We start from the raw sequence: 20141 nt of genomic DNA on the forward strand, positions 1-20141 counted from the left end.
TATAGTATATTTGCTGTTAACCACCTCTATATATTTTTTTTTCATAAACAAGGGAAAGAAACGTTTAAAGGTTGTTCAAAAAGTGTGCATCGAAAGAAGATTACAAGGGATGCACGCAAAGTTTCTGGTGTTGGCATGGATCCTGAATTCTTCAACTTTAGTCGTAAAGGAGACTATACGCTGGTATGTTTTTTTACATGATTTACCATCATATTTATTTCATTTTTCTATTGACTTATATTTGTTTTCTTTCAACGCATTTAGCGTCTTCCTATTGAAGTTGTAGAGAGAGCAGGCCTGTCTGATAACTTGCAACCTTTATCTGTTCAAAACATGACTGGGGATGTTGAGGTTTATGAAACGAAGACGGAGTTAAACGGTGGTACATTACATTACGCCGTTGATGGTTGGAGGAAGTTCATGGCAGATAACCAGTTGGAGTTTGGTCATATGCTGCACTTCACTTATGTAACTTCCCAGAAGAAGATTGTGTTGAATGATGTAACCTCGATCTAAGCAAGACTGGTATGCATTTTGTTTATAACAGCTATGGTTTGGTAAGTTGTTGGTTAGTATATTTGATATGTACATTTTGGATGTTGGGTTGATGGACATGAAAACTTTTTTACTTTATTATGGTTTAGTTTATGTAGATGTTTTGTAATGGTACAAAATGCCTTAACGTACGCTGCGTACGAGATTCAGTATCAGCATGCGAAATTTGGTTTATAACATGCGACTTTCATTTTTTTACATGCGATTTCACTTTTTATGTACATGTGATTTTGAGTTTTTTTTTAACAAGCGATTTCCCTTTTTTTATGTACAAGCGATTTTCAGTTTTTTTGAAACATGCGATTTTCATTTTTTTGTAACATAACGTGGGATTTTGCCATCGCGTACGCAGCGTACGTTAAGGCATATTGTACGACACACTTTTTCTAAAAATATAACCTATCTATAGACCTATACTATTCACCCCAATTACTTTCACGTATGACCACAATTAGGTTCAACTTGTTATCACCACAATATTTATCACCCTTCTCACACTTTTAGATTAATGTACAGGATCTTATATATATATATATATATATATATATATATATATATATATATATATATAGGGTGAGGTTCGGCTACAAAGTCCATTTTTCCTACAAAGTGCACAAAGTCATAAAACACTACAATTTCAGCCATAAAATACACTCAAAACCCACAAATAACATAGTGAAGATCACTAAAACACAATATCCAAACCCTAACAGTCCTTAGAAACTTCAATCACATCATCGTACAACTATGAATATAAAACACAACACGATAATCAACATAAAACACACTAATGTTAGTCATTCGATAATCAAAGCCTTATCATCCAAAACACAGCACAAAATGCACAAATATGGTGTTTTAGTAATCTTCACTATGTTATTTGTGAGTTTTGAGTGTGTTTTATGGTTGACATTATAGTGTTTTATGACTTTTTACACTTTGTAGGAAAAATAGACTTTGTAGCCAACTCCCACCCTATATATATATATATATATATATATATATATATATATATATAGGGTGGAGTTATTGTAAAAAAGACCAAAAGTGTGAGAAAGGTAAGAAAGAATCTCAACCATTAGATCTAAATTAATTGAAAAGGGTATGATTGTAAATGCACTAACAAATTCAAATATGGTAATCCTTGATTTAAGGATTTGGAGAGAAAAAATCCTTGATTTAAAGAATTATAACCGTCCATAATATCATTCATTTTAACACCATTCAGTAAATGTTCAATTCATGGTGTCTTTACAAAAAAAAATATAACACCATTCAGTAAACAAAAAACACCATTCAGAAATAAAATAACACCATTCAGAAACAAAAAACATCATCTAGTAAACAAAAAATAACATCATTCAGTAAACAAAATAACACCATTCAGTAAATAATATAACACCATTCAGTAGAAGAATATAACACCATTCAGTAAATAAATATAACACCATTCAGAAAAAAAAACACCATTCAGAAACAAAAAAACACTATTCAGAAAAGATAACACCATTCAGTAAGATAACACCATTCAGTACAAGAATATAACATCATTTAGTAAATAAATATAACACCATTCAGAAAAAGAAAAAAAAACACCATTCAGAAAAAGATAACACCATTCAGTAAAAAATAACACCATTCATAAAAGATAACACCATTCAGTAAAAAATAACACCATTCAGTAAAAAAAACACCATTCAATAATCCTTACAGATTTCTTCTTCTCCAATTCACCTCTCTCTTTTCAGATTTCGTCTTCTTCGGTTTCTTCTTCTCCAATTCACCTTCCGATTCCTCTTCAGACGACGGAACGACGCCGGATTTAGTCCAATCCTCCTCTTCTCCTTCGTCTGCGTAACCTAAACCGTCATCGTCAATGATAAAGCTTCGGTAATCTTCTTGCCGTTTGGCCACGAGGCTCTCGTACTCATCGTCGTCTACGGTGTCGTAGATCGGCTTGTCGATTTCGATCTGGTAACGATCTGTACCAGTGTATCTTCAGATTCGTGATGTTTGCAGGGATTATGTTCTGAATATGGAAGAAGAAAGAGAGAGAAAGAGAGAAATTAGGAATGTATGATAGAGAGAGAACAAAATTGCAGGGATTTTGGATTGAATTAATTTACAAAATGAAGATAAAAAGACACAATTGCCCCTAGATATTTCAATTCAATCCACATTAATATAAATATTTTACATTTTGGTCCCTATTGATCTCAAGCATTAGATCAAAAGATCTAATGGCTGATATTCTTTCTTACATTTCTCACACTTTGGGCCTTTTTTACAGGAACCTAACTCTATATATATATATATATATATATATATATATATATATATATATATATATATATATATATATATATATATATATATATATATATGGGGTCGCTAAAACGAAAATCATCCCCAGTTGCGAGAACCGCTCTCCACCAGTCAGATAATGACAACCAAAAGGGTAATATAGTAATTTAATCAAAACCATCAAATCATCTCTCTCTCCTCTTTAAAGTCCCATTTTAAAGTCTTTTCAATTTCTCTCTTTTCATATTTTTGAAACTCTCATCCTCTCATCTCTCTCTCTCTACCTGATGAAGAATTCATCATCTTCATCACCTCTGTAATAAAAGTTAAAACCGTAAAAAAGTTTTGGTATAAATTTTTGTTATTTTGTAAAAAAGTTTTTTTTTTAAATTGTAAAAAAAATTTGTAAAAAAAAAGTTTAAAACCTTAAAAAAGGTTTTCGTAAAAAATGTAAAAAAGTTTAAAAACGTGTGTGTAAAAAAAGGTTAAAACCGTAAAAAAGTTTTCGTAAAAATTTTGTAAAAAAAATTGTAAAAAAGTTTTTTTGTAAAAAAGTTTTGTTGTAAAAAAAAGTTTAAAAACGTGTGTGTAAAAAAACGGCGCGTAAACACGCGGCGAAAAAACGGGGCGTAAAAAACGGCCCGTAAAAACCGCACGTGAAAAACGGGGTGTAAAAAACGGCCCGTAAAAACGGGTGTAAAAAACGGCTCGTAAAAAACAGGGTGATAAAACGACGCGTAAATACGGGGGCGTAAAAATGGCGCGTTAAAAAACGACACGTAAAACCGGGGGTTAAAAACGGCGCGTAAAACCGAGCGTAAAAAACGGCGCGTAAAATCAGGCATAAAAACGGCGCGTAAAAACGGGGCATAAAAAACAGCGCGTAAAAAATGGGGCGTAAAACGGCCCGCAAAAAAACCGGGTGATAAAAAGGTGCATAAATACGAGGCGTAAAAACAGCGCGTAAATATGAGACGTAAAAAAGGGGCGTTAAAAACGACGCGTTAAAAAAATGGCGTGTCACACTAGGAGTAAAAAATGGGCGCATAAATACGGGGCGTAAAAACGGTGAATTAGAACCGGGCGTAAAACGGCGCGTAAAAAACAGAGCGTAAAAAACGGCGCGTAAATACGGATCCTAGAAAACGGGGCGTAAATATGGCGCGTAAAAATCTCGGGCGTAAAAACGGGGAGTAAAAAACTAGGCGAAAAAACAACGCGTAAAAAACGGGGCGTAAAAAACGGCTCGTAAAAACGTTTTTTGTAAAAAAATGTTGAAAAAAATTGTTTTTTTTTTTGTAAAAAAATTCAGATTTTAAAATGTTTTTAATTAAAAAATCTAATAATAATTTAAAACAATTAATTTAATAAAAGGTAATAAAAAACAATAAATACAATAAAGACAAAACAAGCAAATTTACTAAACTATCCTTTTAACATTAAAATATTAAAAACATAATAAGACAAAGATAATTTAATATTGTTTTTATTACTTTTAATTCCATCCATCCATCTCCCAAGATCAATGGTTGGAAAGTGGTTCTCGTGGTTCTCTTAACTGGGGGTGGATTTCATTTTAGCGGCCATATATGTGTATATATATATATATATATATATAGGATAATGCTCTAGAGAAAACCCCTTATTTTGAGAAAACTTTGAAAACCCATTACAAGGCCTACAATTTGCCACGTGTCCCAGCCATCTCCATCTTTCTTTTTGCTTTTGAGGGCACTTTGGTAAATTCAACATTATACTACCTAACTCTAAAAGATAACTTGACTTTTGTCTACTATGATTTGACAACATTTATTACCCATTTATCTTCCCAATGTATCTTTTTAACTCCATATCTATCATTTTCATTTCTAAGAAAGACCTTCATTAATGTCCTGCACATCTTCATTTACAATTTACTTCTTCATTTATTCCTTTCTCCATTAATGTCCATTGAGACAAATCCATCATATAACCCGTTAATGTCGCCAGGTAGATCTTATACTCATTACTTTCTATTGAAGCCACCAAATCTGAGGATCGAAGCAATTATCGAAGCTCTTCAAGAAAAGAAAGTAAGGTGTTGCTCTCATCACATCTTTAATTCTGTTTTTAGCGAGAGAAAACTGATGTTTTGGAGAGAGAAACAACAATATTCATCTTGTTCATCTGGACACCAAGAACATACGCACAAATGTGTGTGAGAGAAACACGTTTTTTTTGCTATTTATGTAATTTGTTTAAATTTATACTTTTTATGATATTTGATAGATTTAAAATCAGAGCTTCTTTTGTTTATTTAAAAATTTTAAATCAAGACCAAGAAGAAATTTTTGTGTGCCCAATTTCTTTCTTCAAAAATCAGGTCTTCTTAGTTGTTTCAGATCTATATGTGTTTCAAACATATGGGTTTGAAGCAGATTTGATGTTAGATTCATTACTTTTGAGTTTTTTTTCTGAGTTCTTTGATTTTCGGTGATGTTATTTTCAATAAAATGTTTGTCTTTTTTTTTTCATCCTTACCAGGTGGTGATTCTACTAGATGACATATCCTGTTACTACAACCCGTAGCTACCTTACCAGGTGGTGATTCTACTAGATTTTCTGGCTATGAATGTGTTAATAGTTATGTGTGGTTAACGACTTAACGGTTATCTTATCTTTTTGTTATTAGGATGGTGATGGATACAAGGGAAACAAGATCCAATTCTCGGGTCCGTTGGTTTCGTCAAACGTGGATCAGATGCTTAAGGATCATGACCATGTTTATGTTACAGCACAACACAATTAACACGTGTTATAGTTTGAACTTCAGGACATGCATGTGTTACATGTGACATGAAACCCATGTACAACGTAACACGTATTAGTGCTATGTATTTTTGTTTACTAGTAATATGTAATGTGAGACTCTTCTTGTTTTCTCTAGTACACGATGTTAAAACGGTCTAGACTTAACACATTTTCTGTTGGAGGCGCTCGTATTTGGACCTTTACTGTTACAGTTACTATTGAAGTTTATGCATCCATTCTAGAAGTCTTAACACATGTTATAATAGAGGCTTAACACACGTTATATCAGGTTTACTCTGTTGTTATTAAGTTACTATTGGAGTTTATTCATCCACTGTGGAAGTCTTTACACACGTTATAATAGATGCTTAACACACGTTATACATTTCAGTCGCTTAACACATGTTACAGTATGTATATACACATCATGGTGTTTTGGAAACCAATAGCTTATACATGACACCATGTTAGGTTAAACCAAGATTATAACAGAGGGTTAACACATTTTATCCCAGGTATACGGTGTTACGATATTAACTTGTATGTTCCATATTAACTTGTACACGTTTTTACTATCAGTATATGCACATCATAGTGTTTTGCAAACCACTTTCATATACATGAATACAAGTCGGGTTACAACAAGATTATAATGGTGGAGGCGCCAGTATTTGTACCTCTACTGTCACAGTTACTATTGAAGTTTATGCATCCATTCTGGAAGTCTTAACACATGTTATAATAGAGGCTTAACACACGTTATATCATGTTTACTCTGTTGTTGTTAAGTTACTATTGTAGTTTATTCATCCATTATGGAAGTCTTAACACACGTTATAATAGATGCTTAACACACGTTATACATTTTCAGTCACTTTAACACATGTTACAGTATGTATATACACATCATGGTGTTTTGGAAACCACTAGCTTATACTCATGTATTCAGGTATAACAGAGGCTTAACACATTTGATTCAGGTATACGGTGTTACGATATTAACTTGTATGTTCCATGTTAACTTGTTCACGTGTTACGGTCAGTATATGCACATCATGGTGTTTTGCAAACCACTTTCATATACATGAATACAAGTCGGGTTATAATGGATGCTTACATGTTATCATATGTATACAAGTGGGGTTACAACAAGATTACGATATTAACTAAGCTCCCCATTAAACTCATCGCCCCCGTCGACTGTTTTCACCCTTGTCACATGTTAAGCAATTACATGTTCCGAACAGACAAATTGTAACACATGTTAGATCAGTATATACACATCATGGTGTTTTGTAAACCACTAGCTTATACATGAATACAATATTATATATTCCAAAATTACCGGTACATGTGTTACCATAAATGGCTCGTTTCATATTACACGTTACATCATGGTGTTCTGTTACAGCATGAACCACCAACACATGCTATAAATGAACGAAGACATCTTTCCCAAAGGATGTGACTTATTCAACTTCCCGCATTAACGTCGCCTACATCCATCCAGCTTGTCAATTCAATATCTTTTATGGATCTGTTTCTGTAAATCAACACACATTATATATCATTCTAACAGGTGCTTAACACATGTTATGGGTCTGTCTCTGTAAATCAAGCAACCCAACAAAAAAAAACAATTATTGTTAAGATCAAAAGCCCCAAACCAACAAAAAAACCCGTTCAAAATCTCATCCTAAAGTTTTGGATTTATTTAAATCCATCAAGCTTGTCAATTGAATATCTTTATGGGTTTGTTTCTATAAATTAACACACGTTATATAAGATTCTAACATGGGGCTTAACACATGTTATGGGCCTGAGTCTGTGAATCAAGCAACCAAAAAAAAAAAACACTTACTGTTCAGATCATGAACCCAAACAAGCAACCCAAACCAACATAAGAACAGCTACCGTTAAGATCAAAAGCCCCTAACAAGCAACCAAACCAACAAAAAAACTCGTTCAAAATTTCATCCTAAAGTTTTTGATTTATTTAAAATACATGAACATTAACCATGGATACCCCATTAATCATTACTAAAACACTTTCAGCACATAAAAACATATTAACAACCATTTCAACAAAAAATCAAGTGTGAAATGATATTTCAAGAACACTTACCGGATCTATACCCGTCCGATGAACACGAAGAAGGGTCTTCAAACCTTCTTCTCTCACACACACTTGAACATTCAAATCTCTCTCTCTCTAAAAAAATAAAGATTATAGATGAACATGATGAAGATTGTTGTTTCTCTCTCTAAAACATCAACTTTCTCTCTCTAAAAACATTTATCTTGTCATCGTTCTCTCTCTAAAGGTTATTGTTTCTCTAATCAACAACACCTGAACACGAAGAAGGGTCTTCAAACCGTCCGGATAAGCTTTTATGGTTGTGGCTATGGTTGTCTTCAAGATCAGGGAAGAAGAAATGGGAAAGAGAAAGAGGAAAGAGAAAGAGGTAAGAGAAAGAGAAGCTTTTATGGTGATTTGATGTTTATGTTACCTACCGAAAATGTCCTTGGATGGTACAAGTTGGCAGTCTTTTGTACTTCCTTTTATTTTTATTAACACCAAAATAATCATGGCCTTTGATCAACTTAGATGTAAGCTAATCAATGGTTCAGAATGGGTTTCCATAGTTTTCTTAAAAAGAAGGGGTTTCTTATCTAACCAAGCCCTATATATATATATAGGGAGGGGCTAATGCGAGAACCACCCTTATTGTGAGAACCTTGAGAACCAATGTGAACACAACCTAAAATAGCTAAAAAAAACCTAAAAAAACCTAACCCCCCTCCCCAAAAAACCTAAACCCCCCACCCCCCCCCCCCCCAAAAAAAAAAAAAAACCTAACCCCCCCGCCCCCCCGAAAAGCTAAATGCTAAAAACTAAAACCCCCAAAAAAACCTAAAAAAACCTAAACCCCCCCCCCCCCCCACCACCACCCCCCCAAGTTAAAATGCTAAAAACTAAACCCCCAAAAAACCTAAAAAAATAAAAAAAAAATCTAAAATTTTTTTTAATATTTTTTATGCTCAAATCGCTACTTTTAGTGGCCAAAAAAAATTTTTTTTTTTTAAAATTAAAAAAAAAAATTTTGACTTCGAAAAGTAGCGATTTTTATATAAAAAATATTAAAAAAAAAAATTTTTGTGTGATTTTTAGCTATTTTTAGGCATTTTTGGTGTGTTCACATTGGTTCTCGCGATTCTCACAATAAGAGGTGGTTCTCGCATGATCTTCTCCTTATATATATATATATCTATACTACTTTATAATGCATATCCAAGGGACTACCTAAAGTCCATAAAAATTTCCTTAAAACACCCTTGATGCATGTTGTACAACCCTTAAAAGCACAATATTCATTACCTTTCCAACAATACCCTTTTCCCTTTTCCCGCTCACTGAAACCTTACAAACAAACCCAAATCCAGATCCAACATTTCAAAATTCAAACACGCCTCTTCTCTCTCTCTCTCTCTCTCTCTCTCTCTCTCAAATCCCATGTGAATCAGATCTGGATCTGCTCCTCTCTCTCTCGATTCATCCGTAAATCATTGAAGAAAAACATCATTCCGCCTCACCCTGCATCGAAAAAAGACATCAGATCTGGAAATCAAACATCACCACCGTCGCTTTTTTCTCCAAACCCTAAACGAATCAAATGTCGCATTTTTTTTAGAGAAATCAATCGAAACAGAGGTATGCTTCTATTGTTTTGATTTTTTTTTTGTTGTGTTCAAATCCTCTCTTGAATTTATCCATCCAGCACTAGCATTGGAGACGAAGAGGGGTTTGTTAGGGTGATGAAGACATTCAGCCGTTTAAAACCCTAATTGCTTCAGCCGTTTTTCTCTGCAGGAAGACCAACGATGGGATCATCATCATCAATGATGTTACAGATTCAGCGATCTAAGGTTAGAGTTTCCACGATTCTGATTCAAATCGACTCTATCCAATATCAATTTATACATTTGTCTGTGCTTCACTTTTTTCTTATTTTGATGCTTTACGGTTTTTATTGATGTTGTATTTGCTTTTACGATTTCTTGATTTAGAGAGCTTTATTTATGATTATTTACTTATTTAAACTGTTCTGCAGGAAGGATACTCATGTCGATTTCTCTGAACCTGTTGATCCGAATGAGGTGCGTTGTTTCGATAGTTTCCAAGTGTCATACATTGTTTTTGTTTTAGTTACTTATATATGAAGAGGTTTGTTTGTATGCAGCTCCCTGATTACCATGATATTATTAAGCACCCTATGGATTTTGGTACTGTTAGGAGCCACTACTAGAAAATACACTCCTCTTGACACGCGAACAATGACACGCGCATATTTTATGACATTCAAAGGCGTATGTTAAGAAAAAAATGTCATGGTTTACAAAATTTAATAAATCTATGACATTCTTTTTTGTGTGTCATGTTTTTAGCGTCATAAAGAAAAAAAGATTTATCTTGACACGCAAACAATGACACACGCTCATTTTATGACATTCGAAAGTGCCTGTCAAGAAAAAAATTGTCATGGTTTTACAAAATTCAATATATTTATGACACACATTTTTGTGTGTCATCCTTTTAGCGTCATAAAAAACAAGATCTATCTTGACACACGAATAATGACACACACTTATTTTATGACATTTTAAATCCGTGTCAAGAAAAAAATGTCATGCTTGTACAAAATTTAATAAATTTATGGAACTGTTTTTGTGTGTCGTCTTTTTAGCGTCATAAAAAAACATTATATAAACATAAGGGTTAATTTCCTTTAGCAGTTATTGTTTATTTAATATGGACATAACGGTTAATTTCCAATAGCAAATCATGGGAAAAACTTGAAAACTGTTAAAGAGAAAAAAATGTACGGATTTATGAAAAGTGATATATATCTAATATATTAATTAAAAATTATACTAACAATGTCTGGTTTAGGCTCATGAGTTGGGTTGAGCTCGGGATAGTTTACTTAACGAGCTTGTTTTTAGGTTCAAGCTCGCTACAGTTAGTCTCGTCTAGTGGTTTTGGGATGGCCATGCCATTTGGTGTTGGTTTTGGAAGGTACCCTATCGACGAGGCGATGTTCTCACCGGTCTCTCATGATTTCTCATCCCACCCTTTTGCTCCTACTGACTTCCTCAATTCGCATTACCCGGTACGATTCGGGCACAATTTTTGTTCTTCGTTACAATTAGGATCTACATAACAATGGAGTCCAAGTATATATGCAGTTTATAGTTTATGGTTAGCCTATTCTACATAACAACGATATGACCATTGAGTCTGCAAATATTCAGATTTCATACTATTCATATTGCATTCACTATTGATATCATTCAAGAGGCTAGCTTAGTACTACTATTGAATCTATTTGCGCATGATAGTTACTTATACTTAAACTGTGATGATTTTGAAGCGGTTTTTACATTCACCGAGCTGACCGATGTTGTCATCACTTCTTATATAATGTAAGCGCTTATCTAGTATAACACTACAAACAAAAAGCCATTTACTGGCACACACTTTTAATGACATTTTACTTTTGTGCCACTAATTTAGATCTTCAATGGCACATTGTGTGTGCCATGTTTGATTAGTACATACCTCCGATGACATTTACTTTTTATCATGGGCGGCCTTGGGTGTGGGCGGGGAGGACCACCGCCAGTTCCGTGTTAACTGGGAGCCGAGATTTAATAGGAACACAAGGTTTAATTAAACACACTTTTTAATTAAAACTGGAAACAAATTACAGAGCATGAATAGAAAACTAAACCTTATCCCTATTTGTAGTTTATTCTAACTTGCCACACAAGGAACTAATCCTATTCTAAATAAACTAGACAAAACATACGTATAAACATAAATAATTTAGACTGAATTAACCTAATTATCTCTAATCATAATTTCCAGTTTAGCCCTTCCAATTTAGTCTCCTCCAAACCGCCCCTCCGAGACTATCCGTACCTCCCTTTCTTGCCATACGAATCAATCTTCTTTATACTTGAACTTTTGTAGTATGTCAGACGCATATTTACGTTCACATCTATCGGCGTTATGGCAAAATTTGAACATCCCATGCTGAACTTTTGTAGTATGTCAGACGCATATTTAGTCTAATGTAATATCACCCTATCATCTAAATAACTCACTAGAATCGTAACAAGTCTTATGTCTTAGGTGATGTTATTCTAACACTATGACGAATGAACACAAGTTCCCCATCAAGGAATGTTAAATAGTATATAAATATAGGTATTATATGTATTGTTATGTCCAATGGGCTAGCTCCGCCACTGTGTATGCATGTACCTTTTGTTATAAGCTTTGAATTCCGCTTGTAGGTAGTTTTTGAAGTTGGATCTCGGCCTAAGCTCGGGTTCGGATCGTTTAATATATTTTACAAGTGGCAATTATTATTATTATTGTTTAAATATATATTTAATATATTAATTGAAAAATATGTAAACGGTGGGCTCGTGAAGGCTCGCAAACCAGCTTGAGATCGATAAGCTAAACTCATATTAATTTTAAGGTCGGCTCGTTTCAAGTTTTTGTTTGGAGCCGAACTAGAGTAGCTCGACTCGTTTGCTTCGAATATAATCCCCAACTTAATTTCCCACATGAAAATTTTAAATTCCCGCTCATATTTTTATATTTTCTGCCTAAATTTTCTTTCCCCTCCCAAAATCCATCATAATACTTCTCATTTCTAATCCCCCAGTTAATTAATAACACAAATACACATATCTTTCTGCATTAGTTGAAAACCCTAGCGCCTACCGCTACCATCTTCACATCAGCTCTAACCATCTTCACCTTTTCCAACAACGTCACCGTCGGCTACCTCTCCGGTCTCCAATTCCGTTATTTATCTACTATTGTTATTATCATCATTCAGTCTCCGTTTAATCTTCTCATTAACGTAAGATCTGGTTTGAATTTTGCAGGAATTAAGCCCAAGATCAAAGGCTCATCGATGGTCACCAGAGTCTTGATCGGAGTTATGCGTACGAGAACTCTACTGGACGTTTGATGGGAACTACGGTGAGTTATGCGTACCTGAACTCCACTGGACGTTTGATGGAGTAATTTTCCTTTTTCCCTAATTTTTCAATCTAGTGTTTTGTTTTGTTGGTACTGTATTCTTAATACATAAATTGAGTTCAAATGGATGTGATCCATAAAGTCAAGGTAGATGGTTCACTTTTTGTTGAGTCTTACTTGTTTGTGACAACATTGAAGCATCACTTGTTTCTACAGAACTAGCGATCAGAGTTTATCCATGGCAGAAAAAAGAAACAACAAAAAGCTGTTGGTTTAGTTATGATTTTTTTTGACTTTACCTGCTGTGTTTACTTGGAATTTAAGGGTTAATTGAAGAACTCTAGTTGGTGCTTAGCTTTAATCACAATTGTGCTTCTCAATTTAGTTTCTGTGATTTTGTATTTTGTTTTTTAGTTGGTTTGCATACTTTCGTGAAAGCATTGCAACAGAACTGTAGCATATGCCATGAATAGTGATCATTAGTTTTTTTGTTAAAGATGTTTGAATGAATTAAAAGAACTTATTTTGCACACAAGGTGTTCTTTAAAATGACTCTTTTTTTAGCAGTTGGGTGAAACAAATAGTTTCTAAGGGTGTAAGGGGGTGCATGCCTAATGAGTTCGGGGGAAAATTTCACCCACTCAATTATAATATGCCATGTCATCTCCCCTTTCATTCTTCCCTCTTACCCAAAAAACATAGGGGTGGTTTCCCCCAAACCATTAAAAAAAAAACAAAACAAAATATCTCATTGGTTAAGCATAGCATAAGGCAAGCTTTCCCCGAAAGATCTCCTCCCCGTGCGGCAAATATTGGTGGCGGCGGTGTTTGCCGAGCGGCAAAGGGGCTTGCCGCACCCCTTGCCGCGACCACCCCGTACACCCTAAATTGCGCACCTTAAGTTTGTGATAGGTGTCTTCTTTTTTTAATTTAATATTATTCCTATGTTGTTTGAAAGAGTTGATGTATTTTAATTTAATATAATTCCTATGTTGTCTGAAATAATTGATGTACCTAAATAAATATTTATAAGTTTCACAACCGATAAGTGGCATGGTATGAACTTATTGAGATATGTCTTACTTTTCAACAAACATTTGAATATGACCCGTTTAAGATATGTAATGTTTCTTTATGTTAATTTTATAGAATTTTATTTAGATCAATTGCCATTCATATTAAATTGTATGTAATATTTGAGCCCGTTGCCTAAACATTGGCCTTGACAAAAAACAATGGAATATTAGTTTGCCATGCCTGTGAGCACATACATCACAGTCTGCATAAAAAATTAACATTTGAGGTCCAAATTTCTGTTATTCATCTGAGTTTAATTTCATTGAGGTTAGGTTATATTTCTTCAAGTTTTTAGTGGCAGGAAATTAAGCTCAAGAAAGATATAAGTTATAACTATGGTGTCTAGAATCATTACGATGCATTTACCTCGCGGACCGGCTTAAGTTCGATTAACGAAGCTCGAAGTCAGGCTCGTTTGCTAAACGAGCTTGTTTTTAGGCCTGAGCTTGTTTAAGTTTGGCTTGTTTTGAGTTTTTTTAGCCGAGCTCAAGTGGCTTGGCTCCTTTGCCCCCTAATTTCATTAATGAGATTTCGGACTATTAATGTTTTTGAAAATTGGACTGCTAATCAGGTTTATCTTTTTTTTTCTTAATTTTTTTTAATCCTTTCACTTGTGGGACTTGAACCTGCAACCTCCATATAAACTTGAATCAACCCTTCTCTTATAAATTGTCGAAAATTGTTTTGGAGTAGATTTTTTTTATGCTAAACTTCTTTTTTATTTTGCTTCAATCTCTTAGGAAGTTCCACCTTTGATTTTCAAGAACTTCTGGCATGTCCGGTTTATGCAGTCTGGGTCATTCTCAGATCAACTTGGTGTCCAAAGAGGTAACTTATATTGTGTATATATGAATTGCATTAATATTTGTTACATGCAATCAATGTGATCATCCACCAGTGGTAAGCTATCCTAATGGAACAGATGGTATTCTAGTAGTTTCACTTTTTAAAGCTTTTCTGTTTCTAGTCTTCTTAAGCGGATGCGTAAAAGAACCACACTGATGAAGTTTATGAAGGAGATAGCTTATGATGGAGTTGAAATACTTGACAATGATAATGTAAGTTTAGGCATATTTTAGTCTGTATATTAGAGAAATATGTACTTATATATCCAGACAAATTCTTAAATTCATATATTAGGATTAAATTCTGATTTTTATTATTTATTTTATTTAATTGTTGTCTCAGGTTGGGAAAGGAGTAGAGGAATACTCGGCTGCGGATATGGATGGCATTCGCGAAGATTGGTCGACTTATGCGGTTACCTCTATTTTTAAGTGACAAATCGTATTTTAGGTGTTTATAATGTATTGACAAACAATTCTTTTTTTTTTGTTAACGTTAAAATATTTGTAGTATACTTGACAAATGATTATGTAATGGATTGTTTTGGTATATATATATTGTATTTGTTTTATGAAAAAGATTTATTGTTTTCGTTATTATACATGTATGCAGGGCAAATTAGTAATTTTATAAAAAAAATTATACAATTAAAAGCATGACACGCGTAAATGAATGTCATACGTATATGTCATAAATGCTTATCATGAACGTGTGTCATTAAAAAGTGTCATAAAATGAGTGTCATTAAAAGATGTCATAAAATGAGTGTCATAAAATGTGTGTCATGAATGTGTGTCATGAATGCGTGTCATTAAATGTGTGTCATAAAAACATGACACACAAATGCATGTCATGTTAATTTTATGACTCCTCAATCAAGGACTCGCATTTGCGTGTCATAAAGACCCTTTTATGACACGCAATGCATGTCAAGAAAGGTGTTTTTTCTAGTAGTGAGCAAACTTGTTGGGGGACTTTACTCAAATTTGGAAGAATTGGAGGTGCGTAATGTGTGTTGGTTTGTTATGCTTCAATTGTTGAATGTTTGTGTATATGTTTCTCCTGTTCAGTATGATGTTGTTTTTTCGATAAATGGGTCTAATTGTATGCTCGTTAATAGAAATTGTCGTATGATGACTCTATATTATCAATACCGCAAGATCTTGTTTTTTCTTTTTCTATATGGTATAACATAAATGTTGGGTTCTTGCGTAACCTATGAAATTTGGCATGTTGATTCTACACTTTCTATTTCTTGCAATATTGTGTGCACACACTCTTATATTTGCATATATGTATGTATACATTGCTATTGCTAGGCATTTGTATATTTTAATTAATCTGCGTATTTTTTCTTGAAATTTTTCTTGTGTTTGCAGTCGGATGTGTAGTTGATTTGCTCCAACGCAATACATGATAATTCACCTGATACTGTCTACTTCCAGCAGGTAGAGTTGGCCATATGCACAAAAAGGTAACCTGATTATGTTTCAAACACACTTAGTTTACTTTTTATGGTTATTATTAGCTTATTTATGTTGCAGATTTGATCCACAAATTATATCAGTTTGATAGTTTGATGCAGAAAGGTAATAATTTCTAACATAGAAAGTATATTTGACCCGATTGAGGTAAAAGCACAACCCAAATATGCTGCTGTGGACCAAACAGTTTGATTTACAAGGCCATGTGATGAGAATTGTTCGCGATTTAATCGAACATAGGGTTTAACTGTATGCAACTTTCCTGTTTTTGATCAGTAGATACCTGTGCATAATGAATAATTCACCCAATGTAATCGTGCTTACTCTTTTGACATTTAAAAATTTGTTTCAGGAGTCATATCAGGAGCCCTTCTGTACATTCGTGATGACTTCGAGGCTGTTGATCAAAGCAACTTCTTACAGGTGCAATATCAGTTATCAGTTACTTAACTCTTGGCCCTTTGCTTCAATCTTTGACCTTTTAAATTATGTATGTTATACGCCGGAGACAATTCTTAGCATGGCTTTACTCGATGCAATGATTAGAGCTGTAGCCGGTGGGTGGTTAAACGGCGTTCAAGGTCGCAAAAGTGCTACGCTTATTTCTAATGTAATTTTCGCACTTGGATCTTTTGTGATGGCAGCTGCACCCGAACCATACATGCTTATATTCGATCGTTTATTAGTCGGGCTGGGTGTCGGTATAGCTTCTGTTACCGCTCTGATGTATATTGCAGAAGCAGCGCCTTCGGAAATACGCGGTGGTCTTGTAAGCACCAATGTGCTTATGATCACCGGTGGTTAGTTTCTATGGTACCTCGTTAATCTCCGTTTCACACAGGTGGGACTTTTTAAAGCTATATTATTTCATAATCTTTGTTGACCTGTATGGCCTTATTCGTATTTTTCTTGATAGGTTCGTGGAACATGGCGATGGATGCTTGGAATCGCCGCGGTACCCGCTATTCTTCAGTTTGCGTTGATGTTGTTTTTGCCTGAGTCGCCATGTTGGCTTTACAAGAATGTAAACTATTTTGCGTTTTATGGATATTATGAACCGTTTTACATTCATTTGTTTGTCTATGCTATATTTTTTAAAATATATTTTTCTATTATGTAGAAAAGTAGTTCCGAGGCAATTTCCACGCTTTCAAAGATTTATGATCCAGATTGGTTAAACGATGAATTTCAACACCTTTCTGTTGTGTTAGAGGAAGAACGCAGAGGCAGGAATCTGTAAGATACCGAGATGTTTTCCAAATTAAAGAACTCAGACTTGCGTTTTTTGGCCGGAGCTGGTCTGCAGGTATGAATAGATGGTTGTGTAACAGGTTAAACAAAACGTATGGAGCTGGATCGTAACGGGTCAGGATGTACGGGCCTGGATTGTTAACGAGTTAAAATGTATGGGTCCCAGTGGTTGGCACTTTGTAACGCGTTTTGTCCTAGCGAACGCAGCCACATCGGCGCAGCGAGCACAACCCTAGCCAGCCCGACCCAATGCCGCAGCGAGCACAACCACAACGCTGCAGCCCGCGCAACCGCATCGAACGCAGCCATCCTACGTATTACGTATATGTGCAATGACTGCAAATTTACAACACCTAGGCACACTCTTTAAACCAAGATTCTGGACATGGTTTGCAACAATGGTACAATTATAGCTTTTCAATTCTGTATATTATTTATTCATTTGTTTTGACCGTTGATACTTTGGTTCTTTTTTATACCAACAACCTTTCAGTTATTATTACTGTGGCTTATATCTTTTACTGTGTAAATGATTTTGTATATGTTTAGTCTTGCACTATGTATGCATGTAGAAAACTCGAAATCAGCCGGAGAAATAAAATTGATCAATGTATTGGTACATGTAGTCTTCCAAATTCCAGGTTGTGCTCTTTTTATATATTAGTTTATTCATTTGTTTTGACCCATTAGCAAAATGTTTCAACTAACCAACTCACTCTATATTACAATTTTTTAATAAAAAAAGTGCCCCCGTTTTTTTTTATCTATTTTGTGCCCCCAAACCGATGAGCCGGCCCTTTGACTCATTGCGCTGTTTCATTTTTGAAAGCTCTTTAGTAATTATTTTGTTTTCCCATTTTCCAACAGTTACATCTCTTGTTTTCTTATTAGCCATTTTTTTAGTTTCCAACAGTTGCATCTATTGTTTTCTTATTAGACAAAACATCTATTGAATGTATAATCTTTACTCTTGATACAACTGAAAGGTTTTTTCCCAGCAGAGATTGTATAGTAGTTTACTATAAAAGAATGAGTTTATTTAGAATTGTATGATATGTTGATAGTCATAGACATATTAGATATTAAAAATAAATCGAATCGACACATTTATAAGTAAAAACAGAGTGAATGTAGGGGCTGGGTGAGTGCTGGTGGTGGAATAAGCCACCAATAATGGAACTGTGGTGGTGTTTGGTGGTTCGGATCTTACCCAGCGACAATGGTTAACTCAGTCAACGTTAAGATGATTTGTAAAGTGGGAAAATGGGTGTGCTACCGAAAATTAGTTTATGGCATAACGGGAATGCATCAGAAAGAGTCATTAAGAACTAAGGTAGTGTTCATTTCACATAATAACATATCACGAGAGGACTGATAAATTGACAAAAATGAGTATCGCGTTGTAAATTGTTGCGCCCGCCTCATAATGCTGACTTAACCAATTTTTAGGGTCTAAATAAAAACAAATATTTAGCTAAAAACCCTCTTGATGACAACAATAAACTAAAATATATATAATTTTTGAAGTTATAAAAATATATATATACGCATTATATGTAAATGGCCTTTATAGTTGGAGTAAAAAACAATTACCATTGCCTTCCTAAGGCCGGCCATTTGAAAGAAAAAAAAACAGAAAATCATTCAAAACTATTGATTTACCCACATCTTTAAAACCCCTTATAACATAACTAGAATCACATAATTTTCTTTGTTTTCTCCTGAAGCCGGTAACCGGCTATCACACAATAACCACCAAACACCATCACAAAACCACCAATCGCCGCACATCGCTGATTCTCCGCAGTTGAAGAAGGCCGCAACCGACCCTCACGTTCTGCTACACTGCCACCATCGTAGTCGCATGCCATATCGGAAACTACATCCCCGTACATAGCCCTAAACTCGCCAACCTAAGTGATATGTTTCCCGCCGCATCGCGCGGGTAGACGACTAGTATATATATATATATATATATATATATATATATATATAAGGCCTCTAAAATGATAACTACCCCAAGTTGTAAGAACCGAGAGAACCACTTTCTAATCATTAGATCTTCAAGATAGATGAATGATATTAAAAGTAATTAAAACTATTATAAAATTCATTTTGTCTAATTATGTTTTTAATATTTTAATTTTACAGGGTATTTTATTACTATAAATAAGCAACATTATAATGCTTTAGGAGTTGTACACCATGCATTGGGTGTATTTAAAAAAAATATATTGAATTTCCACTTTAAACCTAAAAGGTTTTCATGTTTTACATTAAAACCCTTTTCACTTTTAACCTAAAGTTTTTTATCTTTTTCAATTTAACATTTACATTTTCTATCTTCAACTTTATTCCTCCATACTTTTCACCTTTTGCAAGTTTTTCGTTTTATGTTTCGTTACACGTCTATTATTAACAAAGTATAAATTAGCAACTTTTTATTGCATTGTGTATTGTACCCCAAGCTTGAGGAGTTTTTCAAAAAAAAAAAAAAAAAGAAAAGAAACTTTGTTTTTTTACTTTTAACCCAAACATTTTCATATTTTGTATTTTAACCTCTTTTAATTTTTTTCACTTTTAACCCAAAGTTTTCCATCTTTAATAATTTAACACAACACTTTATTATTTACAACTTTGGTCACCCATACTTTTTATCTTTCGCAATTTTTACTTTTCGTTCTAAATTTTGCGAGTTAACACGTCGTAACGTGCATGTGAGGTTCAACGTTTTTTGCTCTATTTTTTCATATTTGATAGACCCGTCGGAA

At 34.1% G+C, this 20141-nt stretch overlaps 3 long non-coding RNA genes and 1 pseudogene across 5 annotated transcripts; all 4 read left to right on the forward strand.

Annotated features, from left to right (window-relative positions):
• Positions 1 to 4847: 4847 nt before the first annotated feature.
• Positions 4848 to 5834, forward strand: LOC110867370. Its single transcript, XR_002551549.2, has 3 exons — positions 4848 to 4931; positions 5383 to 5439; positions 5531 to 5834. It is a non-coding gene; the product is annotated as an uncharacterized LOC110867370 (long non-coding RNA).
• A 3289-nt stretch (positions 5835 to 9123) lies between these two features.
• On the forward strand, positions 9124 to 9947 carry LOC110867371. 2 transcript variants are annotated; one of them, XR_002551550.2, is made up of 4 exons: positions 9124 to 9361; positions 9521 to 9576; positions 9762 to 9807; positions 9891 to 9947. It is a non-coding gene; the product is annotated as an uncharacterized LOC110867371 (long non-coding RNA). The 2 variants fall into 2 exon arrangements; XR_004862808.1 differs by lacking the exon at positions 9124 to 9361 and having other exon boundaries at positions 9433 to 9576.
• A 2454-nt stretch (positions 9948 to 12401) lies between these two features.
• On the forward strand, positions 12402 to 15165 carry LOC110868723. Of its 2 annotated transcripts, none has more exons than XR_004862807.1 (5): positions 12402 to 12519; positions 12616 to 12712; positions 14530 to 14617; positions 14742 to 14847; positions 14978 to 15165. It is a non-coding gene; the product is annotated as an uncharacterized LOC110868723 (long non-coding RNA). The 2 variants fall into 2 exon arrangements; XR_002552693.2 differs by having other exon boundaries at positions 14757 to 14847; positions 14978 to 15162.
• Positions 15166 to 15590: 425 nt separating this feature from the next.
• On the forward strand, positions 15591 to 17869 carry LOC110868724 (annotated as a pseudogene).
• The last annotated feature ends 2272 nt before the right edge of the window (positions 17870 to 20141 follow it).

This window comes from Helianthus annuus, chromosome 7 (genome assembly GCF_002127325.2).
Source record: "Helianthus annuus cultivar XRQ/B chromosome 7, HanXRQr2.0-SUNRISE, whole genome shotgun sequence".
NCBI lineage: Eukaryota > Viridiplantae > Streptophyta > Magnoliopsida > Asterales > Asteraceae > Helianthus > Helianthus annuus.